Genomic DNA, 20,385 nt, shown 5'->3' on the forward strand with positions numbered 1-20,385 from the left:
TCAAAACAACTGGGATTAATGACCCCTCTGAACAGTGGCAAATACAAGTGCTCACTGCACAAAATTACTTAATTGGGACTGTGTTCATCTCATCCAAGCAATGGGAGAAAAATACATGGATGCCCTTCTGGATGCCCTTCCCCTGCCTTTGGGGAAGGAGGGTAACAGTGAAAGCTTGTTTTCCTTTTACAGGTTATTCTTTTCCTTCCCCATCTTTGTGGTGATGCCTCTCATGTCTCCCTGAAGCAGCAGGTTTTTGCAAAGTGATTTCAAGATGTTCTGTGGGAGTGCAGCAGGATCACAACCAGATCTGCATTTTTTCCCAAACTTTTCAGATTAGTTTCTTGTTCCTGCTTCCAAGACTTTCATTTTGACAAAATGCCTGCAGTGCTGACTGCTGGGGTTACAGCTGGGCAGCAGAGCTACCTTTTGCCTGCAGTTTCTGCATGAGGACATGGTTTCCTTAATAAATGTGGCTGCAACTGCCAATGATGCCAATAAGGCTAAAGTTAGGTTTCCATTAGCAAAAATCAATTTTTTAAAGTAAATTTCATTTCTATTTCTCCTCAGACCTCCATTATAAAACCACTGAGTTGCTAAATACTAATTTCTTTGTTAAACACTGTTCTGTGAACAGTGAAATTAATGAAAGCTGGTTTTCAGTTAATTAAATTGGCAATTTCCATGTTAATTTCTCTATCTTCAATCCTTTCATGTCCACTACAACAGAGACCGCATCTTTCCCCCGTCTCCCATTTTATTCTCAACCTCTCTCTCCTCTGTCCTTGGCCCTGATTCTCCCCACGCCAGCTTTCCCCAGGGCTCAGCACCCTCACACCATCAGCCTATGTCCATCATGGCTCATCCCTGGGTGGGCACAGGTTGTCTTCTGGCTAGGAAAAGCCCAATGGAAAATGGGCAGAATCATAATTATATAGATATATAATAATTATATATATTTTTTCAAATTTAATTACAGTTGGCTGTAGAACTCCTGAGATAAAATTGGGGAATTGAGCAGTAGCTGAATGTTTCAATTGCATCAGTCTTCCTTCTTTAGAAAACTAGGCTAAAATGGCTTGGGAAACCTGAGCCCCACAGATACCTGGGCACAAGAAGAGCATTTTGAGATCTGCTGGTGCCTTAATGACTGAAGAAAATAGATGAGTAAGCTGAGAGGGATTGCCAGTATAAGACATTGGTAACAAGGAAAACTTAAGGGAAGCAGGTTTCCTGAAAAAAAGGCTGATGAGAGTGTAAAGTAGCATCATAAGGAATGGGAGAGGAACTCAGTCTACATTCATCTGTGCAGAAATGCATCTCTTTTCTACATGCATTTGGAGTTGTGTTTAAGATTGAAATGACACCCCACACACTTTAAATTTTAGTACTTTCCCAATGGTAATACAAACCAGGGGGCAGTTTCTGGCAAGATAATAAATACACGTGTATTTGCAAATTAATTTTTGTACATTTCTGAAAGCTTTTGGAAACTTTCAAATTTCACGTAATCCTGTGCAAGGAAACTGAATTGATAGAACTCCACATAACCTTCAGGGAAGCTGGGGTAGTAAGTCTGAAGAAGAGAAGGCTCTGGGGAGACTTTGTAGAAGCTTTTCATTACTCATAGGTAATGAAAGGTGGAGAGGGATTTTTTACAAGGGCATGGAGTGATCATACGAGGGCTGGTGGCTTCAAACTGAAACAGGGAAGGTTTGGATAACATATTAGGAAGTTCTTTACTGTGAGGGTGGTGGGGCACTGACAAAGATTGCTCAGAGAAGTTGTGTGTGGTCCATCCCTGGCAGTGTTCAAGGCCAGGCTGGATGGGGCTTTGAGAGGCCTGGGGGTTTGGAACTAGGCAATCTTTATAAGGTCCCTTCCAACCCAAACAATTCTAGAATTCTATGATTCTGTATGTGTATTTGGGGAGCTGTATTTTTCTCCTCAAATGGCAGCCCTGATGAAAGCATTTCTCTGGGGTATAGCATTGAACATTTTGTTAGTAGTTTGAAAATATGACAGTGAGACACCTGCCACAGCAAGAGAGTGGAAAAATTATGTGAGCTGCACATCAAACAGGGACAGGGTCTTCCTGGCATTTATACTTGTGCTAAAATATTTCTGCTTTCCTCTTTTGTTGTCTCCCCTGTGAAGTACTTGAGCTCAGGGGACATTCCTTGGTTGGGAATTTGGGTTGTGATGGCTGGCTGAGCTATGTTCAAACAAAAATCTGGCCCTTCTGAGCTCTGGGATATAAAAATGTGCAGCATTTCTGTATCTTTTTGGTGATAGAGCCCCAAAGGTGTGAGCAGAGCAGAATTCATGGTGGGACAAGTAAATAAATGAAGATGGGCTATGTTGGATATTGACAGAACATGAAGTGCCACTTGCCTTGAAACCAGTTTCCTTTGTAGGAACCCAGGCTGCTTCTAATGCAGCCTCTGATCAAAGTGGGCAATCAGGTAAAAATAAATTACGTTTTCATCTCTGTTTCCACTGACAATTTGAGGGCATTTTTGTAAAATCCTTCTTAGCTGTTCTTACAAGTCCTAGCTCTAAAGATTTTGGGGAAGATACCTTTTCATCCAGGAATTTTTTGGCTGCCTGGAGGAAACACATGCCCTGTTCAACATTCCCTGTGAACACACTCTAAGAGGAGGATGTCCTCTGGGTTAATGGGCTAATTTTCATCCTTGAACTTTCAGACACATATAGACAGCACACACTGAGAGGAGAATCAAATAACCTGTAACTTCCTCTCTTATCTGTTTACAGGATTAGCGCCATAATAACTCTTTGACAAACTGTACCATAGCAGCTCTGCATTCAAAGACTCCTAAAAACCTCCGTGGGGACTGGAAGGTTTCATAACAGTTAGAAACAAGCAATATGACATTCCCAGTCCTGGGTGTACTCTGATTTGTTCCTTTTACAATCTTCTTGCTCATGACCTCAGTTTTGTACAGCACACTCCAGGGATGCTTGTACAAAACCTGCCATAAGTAAAGACAGCTGTATATTTCATTAAAGTAGATGAAAGGGCTGAAGGTGCAATGCCAAATGGACAGGAGCAGTGGGACTGAAAAGCTAAAAGGTTTTCTACTAAAGCAGCAATTTATCACTTGCTTACACAACTTGATGTAAGTAGGGCTTTTGCCAAAAATATTTCTTTAAATCCTAAAACCCCCAAATATGTGTTTGTGAGTAATAAAAACATGCAAAAAAGTGTGGCAGACCTCTTTATGCACTTAATTATGTAGCTAATGCAAGTTTCCTTAATTTTCAAATCTCATCTGCATAGATACAGAGATCACAGAACAATTTCGATGCTTGTTCTTTAACCAAGGGAAATAATAACAACTAAGGGAATAATTAAACCACAGAAAGTATTTACAAATAAGACAGCATCTGACAGAAAGCCATGAGGGGCATCTTCCATTGTAATTCTTCTTTTTAATGGTGGTATTTAAAAGAAAATAGTGAAAGAAACAACAGTCACTAGGAAATATCTGAGCATTGATTTTTAGTTGGCATTGCTGGTTTTAAAAATTATTTTTACCTCGTGTTGTCCTGTTTTATCACTTTCTATTCTGTAGAAGATTCAAAAGGTTCTTCAGAGATGCAAGATTTGTAAAAGGTACATCATTGTGTCCTACAACTTGCAATCTGTACTAGATAGCAATAAATAAGTGGACAAACATATATGCAGGTAAGCACTAAATTATATTGGATGGCATGTGGCCCTCTATGAAATCCCATATTTGTTGCAATTGGGATATTCATGCCTTTATTTTCTCTGAAGAAAAAGGATCTGAATGAGACATCCTGTGTCAAAAGCTTCTGGGCATGATAAAGAAAAAATGTGTTAGAAACAGGCAATGGGTATAATTCCTCCCTCTTGCAATGACTTAAACAATGAACAGCAACTCTGGGAAAACAAACAAACAAAAACCATAAACAACTGTTGCAGAAATGTTTGACTCCTGAAAGGCATCTTTACAAACTGCAGCACTAGCTAGATACCATGTGGAAAGTGTAGAACTAGAGTGACATCAATAAATAGAACCAAGGCAGAGCATCTTTAGCTCACATGGGGACTTCTGAGGTCATAGAGGGTGATTGCCTGAACAGCCCTTTAAAGCAGAGTAAGTTTTTGCAGATATTTGTCAAATTGATTTAAGATACATTAGTGGTCCACAAATCTCATTACAACATTGCAATTTTTAGTTTTTCCAACTGCAAAATCCATACCCTAAATATGCTGAGCTTGCATTTCCAGCTTTTATACCTTATTATTTCTTTGCTACTTTGTTGCTACAGGATATTGAACATATTCATGAGAGAGAAATCCATGTCTGATTGTTAAATGCATAAAAACATGAGACACTAAAAAATCCCTGAACTGAAAATGGGTTTGGGGAAGGAGACTATAGAGAGAAGTATAAATTTGCTCTGTTCTCATAACCTCTTTTCCAGATGTCCATGTCTGGTACCTTTGGAGAGGTGATATTTGTCTGAACTGATGTTTGTTTTGATCTGTTCTGGCTGTTCTTATAGTTCTCCTATAGAGATTTACACAGCTTATTAAGGAACACCTTAGGTTTTTATCTGCTCTGTGAATATGTAGATTGTGCTCTATGGCAGCTTTGACTGCAGGGCACTTGTTTGATCATTCAATCAACATGGGTCTTAAACTGTAAGAGAGTTGTAGGTAGTGTGTCAGTAAGACAAGAAAATCTAACATCTCTACAGCTCTGTGACAGCTCTTTCTTGGAATAGGAAAGAACAGGTCACATTAGCCTTTTACCAATGGTAGTATGCTGCAAAGACATCTACATTTCCACTGCCCACCAGGACTCCAAGTTTTTACTGTAAGTTATTGTTTTGCTGGACCATATCCCTATTCATAAAGACATGCTGCATGTTTGATTCCAGATTTATAAATACAAATGTGTATATTCCTTGCTTGCCCCTGTTCCACAAACCACCCAAGTGCTCTGTCTCCATGAGCTCAACTTTGCACTCTTGTTTGTCTCAGAAGGATGCTGCGGAAGGTGGTCATCCACTGTGAAGTGCGAAAACTGCCACCTGCTCCCCTGTGTGTTTTCACTGTTGGAGGATAGATCTGTGAGCATTCCTCCTCCTCAGCCTCTGGACTGTCAGTGACTCAGAAACCCACAAAGCTACTTTGACAAAGAAGGTCGAAAGGGGATACCCTCTGACTGTTCGATCCTCGTAAAGAATTGGCTTTGCATTCTAATTATGCAAATATTTCCACAAGGTTTAAGAAATACCTGTGGAGTGACATATATGCTGGAAGATGAATGAGTCCTGTTCTTTCTTATCTAGGCTTCTGTCAATGGTACATGAGCAACTAAAGAAATTCATCTTGTGTCTTCTCATTAATTATGACTGTAACCCCTCAAAGCCTTGATTTAAGTAAATGTATCTATATTCTACCTTTTACCATGCTCTTGGATTTTCTTGGTTTATTTGCCTTAAAAAAATAGATTGGTTTGAGTTATTTTTATTCTTGGGGTTTCTTCAGCTCTGAAAAGTAGTTTTGAGTAAATGATGGGAGGAACATACTTAGGACAGACAGCTCTTCATGTACGTGCTGAAGAAGTTCATATATGAAGCTCTAAATTATTTTTTGTTACCTTCTTAGTGAGATATGGACAGTATTCTAACTCTGAACTGGCATATAATCACACCAAAAAAACCCCAGTTCATCTAGTCACTTAGGAAATGGCATTAGCTGCTTAGGGCCTTAATTTAATATTAGCAAAATTTTAATGATAACAGATGGCATTATTTTTGTACATTTGGCCTTACTGGGGTTAATTTTTATATATTTTTTTAATGTAAATGTTAAATACATTCAATATTAAATATTTTAATGGTGGTGTTGCTGAAAAAAGTATCTCATTAAAATCAGCGAAAGGCATTTTGGGCACAGAGAAAAAAATATGTAAGTTCTACTTTTGCATATGTATGTCTTCCCACTATAGCTATCAGAGATAATTTTGCTTAGATGTGCATGAAATATGCATCTTTGGGGAACTTTTAGTTAAAGAGCTGTGTATTCTGTCTTGACAAGTACTGGGTATATTATGTATGTTTTGGGTTTGGTAATCCAGTAGTCATTTCTGTGATCCATACAAACAAAGTACCCAAACCAATAAGGTAACTAAACCTTCAATTACTGTAATGTATGTACAGAGCATTTCTCCTCCTCCCTACTTCCCTTCGCCCAAACCATCCCTCGTTCCCCTGGGCATCATCTGGTTGCTAAAGCATTGAATCTATCACAGTGCACTTAAATGGCTGCGGGAAATTTGTTTTACAAGGCTGGTTTTAACTGAACTACCTGCTGTGCACCACATTGCTACTGTTTGTGAAATGAATGATGGGAAAAGCAAGTCTGTGATTTCATTTGTTCAGACCGATTAGTCACACGTTGCATATGGTATCATTTGCTTGTCACTTAATGACTGACCAGCCTGCCTGAATCATTAGTGCGGCAGCGCAATGAAAGGAAGACATAAACATAATGATGAGCCCAAGGAAGTGGAGTGCTGTTTTACCTAAAAGAAATGGTGCGCAGAAATCCAGCACAGCTGCAGGTGCTCCGATGACAATGTGGGAAGCAGTTAGCTTCCAATTTAGCAGAAAATTAAGAGCGAAAAAACTGTTATTTGTGAGAGAAGATACTCATGGCAAGCAATCATCCATGCTCTATACCCACAAGATGAGCATTCAGCTGTCTTTGTCGTGACTTAAAACAATTGGTATCTTGGGCAGCATTCAACACCAGATTGGTGCTTATTATCTGCAGTTTATTCTTTCTTGGGATATTTTGTAAACCCCCCCCCTTTATTTTATGGTTAATTTGCTTGCTTGAATGTAAAGCCATTTAAGCTGAAAAATCTGGATTGGGGTTCATCATTGTGCCAGTGCTCTGAGCTGTGTGATGCAACATAATTGGCAATTTTAAAATTCATAATCCATTTTGTTTCATGCATACACACATGCACAGACACACACACACATACACACACCCTGCCATCCCCTCTCTGCAAACCAGTAAAACCATGATTGGAGCATGTGGATTCTTCCAGTGAAATATCAGGAATCGACAAGAGGTGAGTTTTTATAAAGTTAAATAAGGGGTTTCTACTAGTCAGGAGAATATGATCCCCAAAGGAGAAGTACGGAAGTATTAATGGTTGTGAAATATTCTCATTCTTAGCTAGGCAAGGCTTCTGCCAGGATTAGCAGAACTTCACATTGCACAAAAATACTGGAAAATCTGAAATTTTTATGTATGCCATTTTTAGTGATTTTGGTAGCAAGCTACTGAGCGAAAACATGGTAGGGTGGGAGGGACTGGAACTTGGAATTCAAAAGGAAAATGCAATCATTTCTTGAGTGCATGGCTGTTTATACCAATGCACATTGCTATTTGTTCAGAAGAACTTAAAATTTACATTTTCTAATTGATGATGAAAGGCAAGCCAGGAAAATTCAGGCCCTGAGTCCTTCTGTAAAAGCATTCTGTTTTTTCTCACTTGTTTTATGTCTGGTCTTTGTTCCTGGAAGAGCTTTCACTTCTCTGGAGTTTCTTACAGGCCTTGGAGGCCAAGGGATTTTCTATGTCTCACCCACTTACCATAACGTACAGTGCTGGCAGGGTTGATTATTTTTTTAAGGTTTATTGCTTCAAGAGTAACTTGAGTTTCTATATCAAATCCTGTCTTCCCTGAGCCTGTGATTTTAGTACTTCCCTGTGCTTCATTTTTGCTTTCACCAGCTGGCCACAGCCAACACTCAGCTCCACTCTATTTCCCTCTGGCTAATGGCCAGCCACCTTGCCTGCCAACTCTGCCTGCGATCTGCTGGTTCCTCTCCACCCATTTCCAACACTCTTGTCAGTTTGCGTCCTCTACTTCATTAAGCATATCCTCTGGTTTTTCAGAAATGAAGGATTCTTTATGATGCTGGGATAGAAGTGGTCTGAGTTCACCAACCCCAGAGTACCAGAGCTGCAGGGTTTGCTATGTTGCATCTACATGGGAGGAGATGAGGCTGAACTGTTCTTCTAGTAGGACTCTATTCACCCTAAAGTGAAAACCTTTATATCCGAGGAAGTAAATTTCATCAGCAATTGATAATGGCATTATCAACTTTGAGTGAAAAAATTTCACTGGGTCTTGTGTAACCCCCTTGTTTGAAGACTTAAAGTATTTATCTGTTCTATTCAGTTCAAATTCACTACGCCTATGTGCTCTGAATTGCTCTGTGTTCTGGCAATCCACCAATCTGTTCTCCAATGGGAAGGTGCTGCAGCCTTAAGCCAAGTGACCTCATGTGAAAGATGGCTACAGTCACTAGTTCATAGAAACACAGAATCATGGAATTAGCTGAGTTGGAAAGGACCCACAAGGATCATTAGGACCAACTCCTGGCCCTGCACAGCACCATCCCCAAGAGTCACACTGTGTGCTTGAGAGTGCTGTCCAAACACTTCTTGAACTCTGTCAGGTTGGTGCTGTGACCACTTCCCTGGGGAGTCTGTTCTATTTCCCAACCTCCTTCTGGGTGAAAAACCTTTTCCTGATATTCAACCTAACCTCCCCTGACACAACTTTGGGCCATTCGTTGTTGCTGGTCACCACGGAGAAGAGATCAGCATCTGCCCCCTCTTCCCCTCACAAGGAGAGACAGAGGTCTCCCCTCTGTCTCCTCTTCTCCAGGAGGATCCTTCTCTTGTTGAACTTCATGTGGTTGGTGATCGCCTAGGCCTCTCATTTTTTGAGGTGTCTCTGCACATGTGCTTATTATTGGTTTGATCTCCAAAAGGCAGTGGAGCAGCATCTGACCAGAACAGCATTGAGACAAGAAAAGTTCAGCTATTCAGATTTAATGAAGAATTTACAATAGTGTTGAAAATCTGTCTTTGAGACAAGTATTCATAAGTACTGCAAGGTGAACTCTATAAAGTCTGGGTAACTGAACAGTTGTTTAACCCAAATGTTAAAATTGTGGAAGTTATAAAATATTTAATAGATGCTGGCTCATATTGGGTTTGCGAGTTCCATGCATTCAGATGGTGAAGTGCAGTCTCTGCATCCGAATTGATGGCAACAGCCTCACATTGACAGCTGCCTATGGATAATCATTCATATTTAAGAAATGTGTTCATAGTTGATTTATTTACTCATTGAAATGAGAATATCTTTGGTGGCAGAGTTCCTTTAAAAAAACCCCAGTTTATTTAAAAAATTAAAGCAAAAGAAACATTGGAGAATTTACAGAGCATCGTTGAAATCCTCATGAGAGAACTGTCTGGCTTGCTCCATCACTTTTTCTGGTCACCAAAATTCATGTAAGAATCAACCAAAGCTACCTGCAAATCTCCCCCTAGGGAAAATAAAGGTGGTGGGGGGAAGAAGTCATGGAGAAAAAGAAAGTTCAAAGAAAACTATTTTTATATTTTTGTTTCAAAATTTATTTGCACATACATCTGAATTTAATTCAAAGTAAGTCAGCACACCACCCTCATCTTCCAAGTCTAATGGTATTTAATGCTCAACAAATTTCAAAATATTTCTGTTTAACTTCTTTTACTTTTTTAACCAAGGAACTATGAATGATAGTATTTTCCCCTAACACCAAGTAGAAGCAAAATAGCTTCAGACCAACTTTAATATTACATTTCACTCCGTATTCCATCCCCCTCTTGCATTTACACAAGTAAAACCAGTGTGTACCTTCAGAACCTTGTTTTTCTTTTATTTATTTGATTTCAGAAACAAAAAAGTCATATGGAGATTAACACTATGAGCCAGCATGGGGACCAAACAAAAACTAGAAAAAAGCAATTATGCTGCTGCTGCTGCTGACATTCCTGTATAATGCTCAAATTGCAAGGCTGTCAGTGCTTCCTGCCACATTTTGATTTTTTATGAGCCACTTTTGCCTTCAGCTAAAAGCATTAGAGTATTTTGCAGCTATTCCATATTCTCTACTCTTGTAATTCAAATATTAAAAAAAAAATCAGGTATTTTAATAAACCTCTTGACCATTGAAAGTACTATACAATATGAAATCATTACAGACATTATTTCTATATCCAGCAAAATTTTATAGCTACATGGATATATCGTACTGTGGGTAACTCAGGGAGTCCACCAGGCACTGGATGAATGTCAGCGTCACCGAAGCTATTCCCTCCACAACTCCATAAGATTGCCCAGAGAAATTGTGGAGGCTCCATTCCTGTCAGAGCTCAAGGCCAGGCTGGATGGGGCTCTGAGTAACCTGGTCTAGTGGAAGGTATCCTTGCTCATGTCAGGGGCTTGGAACAAATGATCCTTAAGGTCTCTCCCAACCCAAACAGTTCTATAAATCTGTGATAGCATAGGAAAGTCTTTAAGATTGGCGCAGTCTGGTCAGTAAGCAGTTCACTAGAGAACTTACATGGCACAAACTGTTTGTGATCATGGTGTTGGGAGGCAACTGAGTGACTCTGCTCTTGGAGCCCACATGTCTATCCAGTACCATCCAGAGGACTCAGGTAGTCAACAAAGCCATAGTGGCCATTAATTGTGTCTCTTATTAGCTCAGGAAGCTAAAGAAAGGATAAGAAAAAGCTGGGAGATGAAGAAGGGTTGTCTAGCAGAGTGTGGCTGTCCATCCATATGGCTGGAACCAAAACAGGAAGAAATGCCAGATTTGTCTGGGATGCTGGACTAGTCTTTCAGATAGCTGAAGGAAATTCTCTGAGTCTGATAAAACACTCATCATTGATGTTCTTCCTTTGACCATATCAGTGTAGAGGTCACAGCCACTCACTAATTTCTTTTGTGAATATAGTCTTTCTTTTCTTTTAGGAGCACACAAAGAATTTTGTGAAGAGGTGAAAGGAATGTTTACAGTCAGGTGAATTTTTGATTTATTTAAGTGAGAGGAAAATAAAAAGTTTGATCCAAGCAAAGGTAATCTATTTTCACAGTCCAAATCCTGCATTTTTTCAGCTGAATTAGTTTCCCTTTCTTTTCTCTACAATGTCTCCAGGACTTCCCCTACACATCCACCATGGTGAAAACTAAATTGGCATAGTGGCAGAAAAGTAAGGATGGTAATCCTCTCGGTGCTACAGAGCGAGAGCATCCACAGCCTCCTCTGCAGCCAGTCTCTCCATTTTCACAGGCGGAAAAGTGAAGGAATTGAGAGGAAAAAGGTTGCTCCTGCTGCGGCAATGAAAAGTCAAGCAAGATTCCAGGAAAGAATAGTAGTTCCAAGAGGGGATTTTCCGACAGAGTAAATTGTTTGTAGGAGTCCCATGGTTTCATTGTAATTGTCCCCAAGGCAGCAGCCTTCCTGGTGGATTGCTGTTGTGAGTCAGCCTAGCAGGAAAGCAAACCTTGCAAGGAGGCAAGCAGTCATTAAACTCCTTAACTCTCACTCATAATTCAGAACTATTCTGATTTAACAAGACTTTCTTCTGTAGCTGCCTAAATTCTCACCTTTAAGAGTTTATTGACAGAAAATGTCCCTCCCTCCTCCTCACTAAGATCATTTTAAAGTAACCAAATATCAGAGAAAAAAAGCCTTTATTCTGCTGTCATGTAGCTGGCTTGTGCAGCTACATACTGATATTGATTCAGAAAGCACATTATGCAGGTGTTGCTAAAATATTTGAAATTACGTGGATTATGTAAATTTTGTTAGTGAGAAATTCAGGATAAATTTTGACTTTCTTTCTGTTTTTAACTTTCATATCAGATGCCAAAGTGGAAGAAGAAAAACAAATTAACTAATCCCTTACATGAAATTAATTTACTTTACCTCCTTGTTTAGTTATATTACATATCTATCCCTCATAACCATATTGTTTATCTATTGGTGAGTCTGTCTGTCTATCTATCTATCTGTCTGTCTGTCTGTCTGTCTGTCTGTCTATGTACTTACATACCTGCCACTGCACCACCTCACTGGTGGAGCTCTGCAAAAATCAGTGCTGTTTCAGCTTGCTGTCAACAGGCAGCCTGCGTGGATCACTATGGAAAAACAAATCTGACAGTAATTACATGAAAGAAACAACGTGCAACAACTCTCTCCTTACCCAGAGACTTTGGTTACATAAACATATACAGCAGAAATATAAAGAATGAGACATGACTGATGAATTAAATCACCAGAAAGTGAGTTTTCTTCCATTTGACTAGATGGAAACACCTGAAAATTGCACTGAAGTGAAAGAATTAGTAAAGATGTGAAAACTTCTGAGGACAGCAAAGGGAGAAAATGCCTCAAAGTAATAGTGCAAGTGACAATTTGAAATTGATATTGTTACATCAAACATGATATGTCTTCTAACAGATGGCTTGCCAACTATATTTGATGTGAATGTAGGGTTAATTACAGTATTTGAAAAAGTATTTGGACACCCATTTTTTGGTATTTCAATATGATGGGCATCAACAAACACCAAGGATGAAAATAATTGAGCAAAGCTTGAAGAAATGAGAAAATTTTAACAAAAACAGTAAACTTCAATATCTCATGTGAACTGAGCAATCACAATTTCCAAATATGTTGGAAATGATCAATTTATTCTGATTGGTGAAGCATAACAATACATACCTGTTTAGCTACTGGTGGGAAGCTTGATTTGTCATCTATTTTTCGGAGAAGGAGAGTTTGCACATGGTCTCCAAAGACCAGAATAATTCACAACTGACTCATGGCAAAGGCTTGTGACCTAATGGTTTTGTTTATTTTGGTTTGCATTTGAAACACATTCTGAATTTCTTGAGGAAATATGAATTTCTGGGTATTTTCCAATACCCAACTGCATTTAAGAAGCACGGAGTATTTCAGGACAGTGTTATCATTAAAGAAAAAAAATCAAACTATAGTAGATTCTTTAACTGAACTTTTGCAATATATTTAATTATTTTTGAAAGCAAATAATCTATCTTACTGCAAATATAAACAACTGATTAAAACCATTTCTGAGCTCCTTTCTATTGAACACCTACAAGATATAGATATCTTCAATTTTAAGTCAAATTCAGATTGGCAAGCAAAATTATCAAATTCAGTAAATAAAAATGAGGGATCTGAGAGCTTGGTTAGGAATTCTTAAATTTGGAGATACAGCAGCTAATAGGATCAATCTTGAAAATAGAATTCAGGGCCCAAAACTACTTGACTACTTGCTTAAAGACAACAAGGTGCTATAACTACATATTTCAGTATATCTGTATAGTAACATATCCACGAGTTCTTTTCACCTATGCAGTATATGAAATTAGACACCAGAAACTTCTACAATTGAAATATGTGCTGCGCATGCCACACTGAAAAAAAAGTCAAGACCAAATGAACAATTGCATTGCTTCCTACAGTGATGTGAAATGGAAAAATATTCTCTCCCAGGGGGTATTATTGGTCTCACAGCATCTCTGCATGAGCACACAAACTGCAAAAGTGAAGGAGTTGCCATCTGTCAGCAACAAAACCAGTTACACCAGTAGCATCTGTAGGTGAACCTGCACTCCTAAGAGACACCCTGAGCCCTGATGTGGGGTTCAGAGATGTACCAGTGCCATATGTTCTCCTGCCAGCTGCTGTCCCTGTTGGGCAGGCCAGGCTCTCCTCCCAGCTGGTTGGTGGCTGGCTCCAGCCCATTGCCCAGCTCTCACCCAGTAGTCATGAGGGAGACAGATCTTTCAACTGAATTGATGTTCATCAAAGTCCCCTGAAACGAGTCACCCACCTCAGGAAGGATTTCCAGATCCTACAGTGCAGCAGAGGAAGCCAGGATGCTGCAGAGAGCAGACATGGGGAAGTCAATGCCAATTCACCTACACTATACAGCTGAGCACAGTAATTACAGACATAGTGTGTAGCATGCTTGTTTATTTGCTGCTTTATATCACACACTGTGTAATAGCCTGCAGGAATTCATTCTGCCCCTAATTCAGTCTTAATTAAGATTATGCCTTTATTTGGGTAAACAGCCAAAAAAGTTGCAAAGGGTGGGTGGAATAAATAAGTAATAGAGTACATTAAGCCATTGCCTCAACTAGTATCAAACTCCCTTGTGCACTAAAACTTTTGAATGGCAGTGAGAGAAAATTGAATTTAGTGGGAGTTTGCTCTGGCTATAGTGTTGAATCAGTCTGACTCTCAACCTAATTTAGTGAAGCTTGTGACAAGAGAGCATGGGTAGGCAAAGGTGTGAGTGCATGGACCTCTCCATGTCTTATGACCAAGTCTCACTCCAAGCAACTGGCTGTTTCTTAAGGATGTTACTACTAATCTTTGGGATCATACAGAAAATGGATTTACAGAAAAAAATCAGGCAGTGAAGAAGAATTCACAGACATTAAACATAGTTGCTGATCTCTTCCTGGTAGGTGACAATGAGTAAATCAAGTAAGGCAGTCCAGATTTGGACTGACAAGATGGAGGAATCTCAAATGTCCCATTCATTCATGGCACTGAAGTCAATCAAGGCTTTATCTTGGATGGTGTTGCTGTTCTTAAATGACAAAATATATCCAAATTATATGATTGCTTAAAAAGTAAAATAGGATACGTATTTTATAGCCCTACCTCTTCTACATTAGAGAAAAAAAATGCCTAGTACATGATCAAGTAAATATTTTTATATAATTGGTGGTGCAGCATAGGCTACTTTGCATCTGGGCAGTGGTTTGGTTTCCATGCAAGGAAATAGAGGAAGCCAACACTTGTTTAACTTGCTGGGCAATGACAAAAAGACACTGCAGAAAGACACTTGGCTAGATTTGTTTTTCTGGAAAAGTAAGTGAATATAAAATCTTTTTTATCCTGAAGTCCCTACTTTATTTGGTCTGTAGTTACAGGTAGAAGAAAGTGTTGTGTCATAGAAAGAGCGTTGTGCCATGCATTCAGCTCTGCAGTTCTTGGGACAATAGTGTAATCCCAGTCAAAGCTATGGGACAGTGCAGCTTTGCTGTGAATGTGGCCATGTGTATACTTGGGTTTATGACTCCAATTAATGCTAGGGACAGAGGCAGCACTGGCCAGCTAGATAATTCTTACAGTGGAAGCCTACATAAAGCAAGACATCTTTGAAAATCTCTATCTCCATGTACTTTGCTTTTCCAGTGGTCTTTATCTTATTTCCTTTCTGTCACTGTTTTTTTCCATTAACAGTGGCACACAACGTGTCATTATGTTTTGAGGCCATTAAAGCATTTTCAGTAGTACTAGCTAAATCTACCTATGATCAGTGACTTTAATGACTAGAAAAATGGTTTCTAGGGAAACGTCTGTTCAAAGGAGAAAAGAAAAACATGCAGCTCATTAGAAAGGTTCACAGCATACCTGCAGAAGGTGAGGTGCATTTCCCTTACCAACTTCCTCCACCTGGGGGTAAGAGGAAGACTTTCCAAAGACTGTGCATGGTTTGAGTGTAACCCCCTGCGGAGTCATGCTTCGTGATGGATGTTTAAAGAGATGCCATCATGAACGTAATCCTCAATACAGGTCTTTTCAACAATTGTGAAAGAGAGAGAAAACCAGATTGCACATGCACCCCATTTATAAAGGATTTTACAGTGGATTCAATAATTAACTCCAGACTTTTTTATTAGTTCCTATTTGGAAGGGTAAGCAACTTTGCAAAGCAATAGGACAACATTTTCCCCTCCTGCTTCCTTCTCAGGTTACTCACCACCCTTTCTCCCAGTCAAATAGCTTTCACTGTGTATCACTGCGTCACAAAGGGAAGGCAACAGGACTCTGTCCAAAACTCTGCTGGCTAAAAGTAAGTCATTGTCTTCCCTCTGCAATCAATTTTTTGTAGCAGTGATGTAGCCTGTATGCGGGGCAAATAAATATACAGCCCCTGTAACATCTTCTCCTGTCCACATGGTACCAACAGCCTCCCTCAGGAGTTTTACTACAGAGTGGAAACAGTAGATGAGGATGGACTTGTGGCTGAGAAAGTGTAGTCTACCAAGAAGCAGAGGTCAGTCCCTAGCAATGCCACTGCTTTTCTGATTATTTTTCACAAGTTCTAGTTCAAGTGCTCAGCTGAGCAGGACAGGAATTGCAGCAAATCCTGGGCTTCAGCACAAGGCTCTCCCCAGACCTGCCTCATCAGCAATGGAGAGGCAGCTTCCCCAAGCAGAAGCATGATCATAACACCTCCTGGCTTCTGGATGTGAAGATCAAGGAGACCTTCAGCCACGTGAGCAGTGATGCTCCAGGTCAGCCCCAGGCCCAGCAGGCCTGGATAAGGGCAGAGCTTGAACCCACTGAAAGCCAGAAGGGCTACAGGTTTGCTAGAAGGTGGCAGAAATCAGTGACCACCAAGTCAGTGACCCACAGCATGTACTCCCACCCCATCCCAGAATGCTGAAAGCCCTGGGACTCTTCAGCCAAGTTTAGATGGCTGAGTTAAGGATTGCTAAGCAATCCCCACTCTAGCTTGAGAGAGATTAAATTATGTTCCTCACTTTATTTGAATATATTTAATGTTTATTTCTATATGTGCATGAGTACTTAATTTGGCATAATTATTGAGATGAATTGCAGCTAACATTACAAGAAAATTGTAACTTGTCATAAAACAAGTGGGCCATATTATAACAGAGCTGCTACCACACAGAAATACTCGGCTAGAATAGCTTAGTAACACAAATAAATCCACACTCCCCAACATCATACTTCTTTGGGGAGTTGATTAATTATTAGGAAGTAAAATGGCTAACAAAATAGCATATATAAAAATATCTTCCCACATGAATAAGATTGTAAATTTTAACTCTATTTCATGACAGCAAGTGTAAGCAAGAATTACACACAATGCAATGAGCTGAATGAATTAATATGCCTAGGGCTTTTGTTGCTAGAAATAGTTTGCTCTGTATTATAATCAGTCATTGTAACTGATCTCAGCTGCAATTTAGCTTTCTTCTCGCAGTTTATAGGTGGTAGACAAATGTTTGTGCCAAAGAGGCCTTCCAACAATGTTCATCTTCATAGCCTTTCCTACTTCTGTGAGGCCTGACCTTTAGCATGCAGGTCTTTTCAATACATTAGAAAGATAGAGTTGCTGCTTTCACCTCTTTTCCTATTCTTTTCTGCCTGCTGCAACCCAGTCCTTGTTGTCCTTAGCCCCTATGGTCCTCCACAGTTTAGCCACCCAGGTACATCTCATAAAGTTAAGAAACCAAGAATGCTGAAGACAGAGGCAAAGAATGCATTAAATATCTCTACCTTGTTCATGTCCCCGTTTGTGAGGTGACCATCCTCATCCTGTACTGCTATATTTACATTGCCTATTGCCATTAATATATTTGAAAAAAATCTTTTTATTGTCCCTCACAGTTCTGTCCAGCTTCAACCCCAGTTGGGTTTGGCCATATTAATTTTCTCCCTACAATGGCAAGCAGCATTTCTGTATTCTTTTCGTGTCAACTGACCTTCCTTCCACTGGGCATACACCTTTCTTTCTTACCTTTTTCCAAGAGAAGATTCCTGTTCAGCCAAGCCAGCCTTTTGTCTCACCTGCTTGACTTCTGACATTTGGGAATCATTTCCTCCTGTGCCCTTAGGAGGTAATGTTTAAAAAGTGACCAGTACTGATGGACCCCAGCACTCCCAGGGGAACTTACTAATTCCCTGAGCAGCCTGAAGTCAGCTCTCCTCATGTCCAGAGTTGAGAGTTTGCTGGTACTTTTCCTCTTATCAACAGAGATTTTAAACTTCATCTCTTCCTGACTCTGAATACAAGTTTTGTCATCAAATGTTCAAAAAGTATTTCTCAGCCACCAAAAATAATGTACTTGGCTTAAAAGCCATGAATTTAGAAACAAAGTATCTTTTGAGCTCTAGTATTTTCTTTCTGCTTGAAAAATGTCTGTTTAATTTACTCACAGCTTCAATCTTTTCTACGCAGAAAGGAGGGCAAAGGTTTATTTTTTTGTTTAAATAGATGTTTTGCAGTGCAGTAACATTAAGCTATTGTGATACCACATGAAGCAATTTTCTGTTGTGGAGTAAACACTGAAATCCCCAGAAAGACAACATGCAAATCAATGGAACACACACAAGTGACATATTATAACTTTGCTGTCACCACTACAACTGTAGGCATATTGCTACTTTTGATTTTTTTTCTTTTGTGGGCTCATTTTCACCATCAGTGAGAGGGTCAAAACTCTGCTTTTTTCCAGAACACTTACAAAGTTTCCCACACTTTTACCAGAAAAATGGTTGCACGATATAGAGCAGCCACCCAAATTTGCCACCCCAGGCTTTACTGCTGGGTGCAGCTGTCTGTCTATTCTCTGTCTACCGTGACTGTGCCTCTGAACTCTCTGCAGACAGGGCTGCCATGGACTCATTAGACCTGGACATTTGTCCAAGCTGTGAAGGACGCCAGCACTCTGCTTTGGCACTCTATTGCATGGGCATCTGGTCCTAGTGCTGCAAAGCGGCTGATTTCAACAAGCCAGTCATGTGTCTCCACATCACTCATTTACTCCAGGAGTGGAGAAGGATAAAAAAAGCATTTTATGACAGAAAAAATACTATTATGGGAAACACAATCTCCTCATTCAGATGCCCTTGTGTTAATGTATGAGAGCCAGTAATGCTATTAAAAAGATATTTTAAATTAGCTACATTTTATTTCCTGCAGTCAAAGTCAGCTTTTTTTTTTCTTCATATATATAGCCAAAGTTGCTGGAAATCCCATTTTATGGATGCATTTCCACCTTCATTCTGTTACTGCTTGAAAAATACATTGAGACCTGTAATTAATGTCACCTTTATGTTGTGGATGCACATACAAGCATAATGCTGTGTGTATCAATCTTCTAACAGGTTTGATGAAATGGCTGCTTAGGCTGACTTATTCCCACAATTTGTGACCTTGCTGTCCCAGCTAGCCTGGGACACAGAGATGCCCAGTACAGTAGGACTTGCCCAAGTGTTTTCAGGTTTAATAGACAAGGCAGGGGGCTAGTAACATGGTCCCTGTTTTCAATGTCAGGGTTGATTTCAATCAGGCAAAACTGGAGCTTGAACCACACCTCCTACATCTAAGGCTGGAGCTCTGATTTTGTACTACCATACTAATGAGATCTCTAAAACTATCAATCCATTGTTGACAGGAAGAAAAACACATAGTGTCATAAAAGATCACCTCCACCAACCCTAGTGGGGATTTGATGCTTCCAAGGCAAACCAAAGAGACACGAAACAACCCAGCTAGGCAAATACACATTGATAAGGATTTCTTCTATATTTAGCCTTTTGGAATCTGAGGATTACTTCATTATGCATTTTACCCTCATATAATGAGAAAGAAAGGAATCACAGATGACATCAGGATGAATTTGACTTTTTCTGTATTTCTTTTTTTAAATTTTCTTTTATTATTAATTTATTTGTATTTTTTTATTTTTACCTTTTGAGGCCTACTGGATATTCAGGTGCTCACACTGAAAGAAAATATTAGTATATTAAAAGTCTTGCATTGTAAAACAAAGCTTCATTGATGCTTGTTTTCAAAACAGGGTTGACCTTTTTGACAACAAGTAAATAGTGATAATTCAGCAAAATTGAAACCAGATGACCTCATGGAAAAACACAGTCCTTCATGAATTAGGATAGTTCCTCTAGAGTACACACCACTATACTGGCTACAGCAACAGATCCCAAAATATAGAGAGCCTTCTGCCACATTCTTCCTACATGAGAAAAAAATTAAGAAAAATTTTAAAGGCACTTTAAAAAATAGGTGATCCTCAAGGTAGACAACTCAGTGATGCTGCCAGCATGGCTGGAGCAGTGAATTGCTCCATATGAAATGTTGCCCTAACACAAAGGACTGCCAGCACCCCCTTGCCAACATCCTAAGTGCCTCTGCATCCTCCTGTTCTGAAGGGCTCTGCCCAAGTCAAATTCAAGGTCATGGAGTTTCATTTTCAAGGCACTTCTTATCCCGAATGTCACTCCAACGGTCAGGACTCTCTCTGGCAACTCTTGAGATCCAAATGACAGTTTTTCTATAAGGCTGAAGTTTGCAGAACAGAGAGTGGGACAAATCTTTCTCAGTCTCAGGTGTAAAACCATGTAAGGACCTCCTAAGGACCAACACAAAATGTTGAACTGTAAAGTTGTTGAGTGAGGTTTAAAAAGAACAAGTAAAGGCATATAACAGTCATTTGTCACACTGAGGTTTCAAACTTCATAGAAATGTCCTTGAGTAAGGGGTTCTTACATAGGGGATCTTTGTAAGAACATGCAAACCACAGACTTTGGGCACCCACATGGGCTGAAGCATCACGAAATTCACTGATCATA

The sequence above is a fragment of the Geospiza fortis genome, unplaced genomic scaffold, assembly GCF_000277835.1.
Source record: "Geospiza fortis unplaced genomic scaffold, GeoFor_1.0 scaffold95, whole genome shotgun sequence".
Lineage (NCBI taxonomy): Eukaryota > Metazoa > Chordata > Aves > Passeriformes > Thraupidae > Geospiza > Geospiza fortis.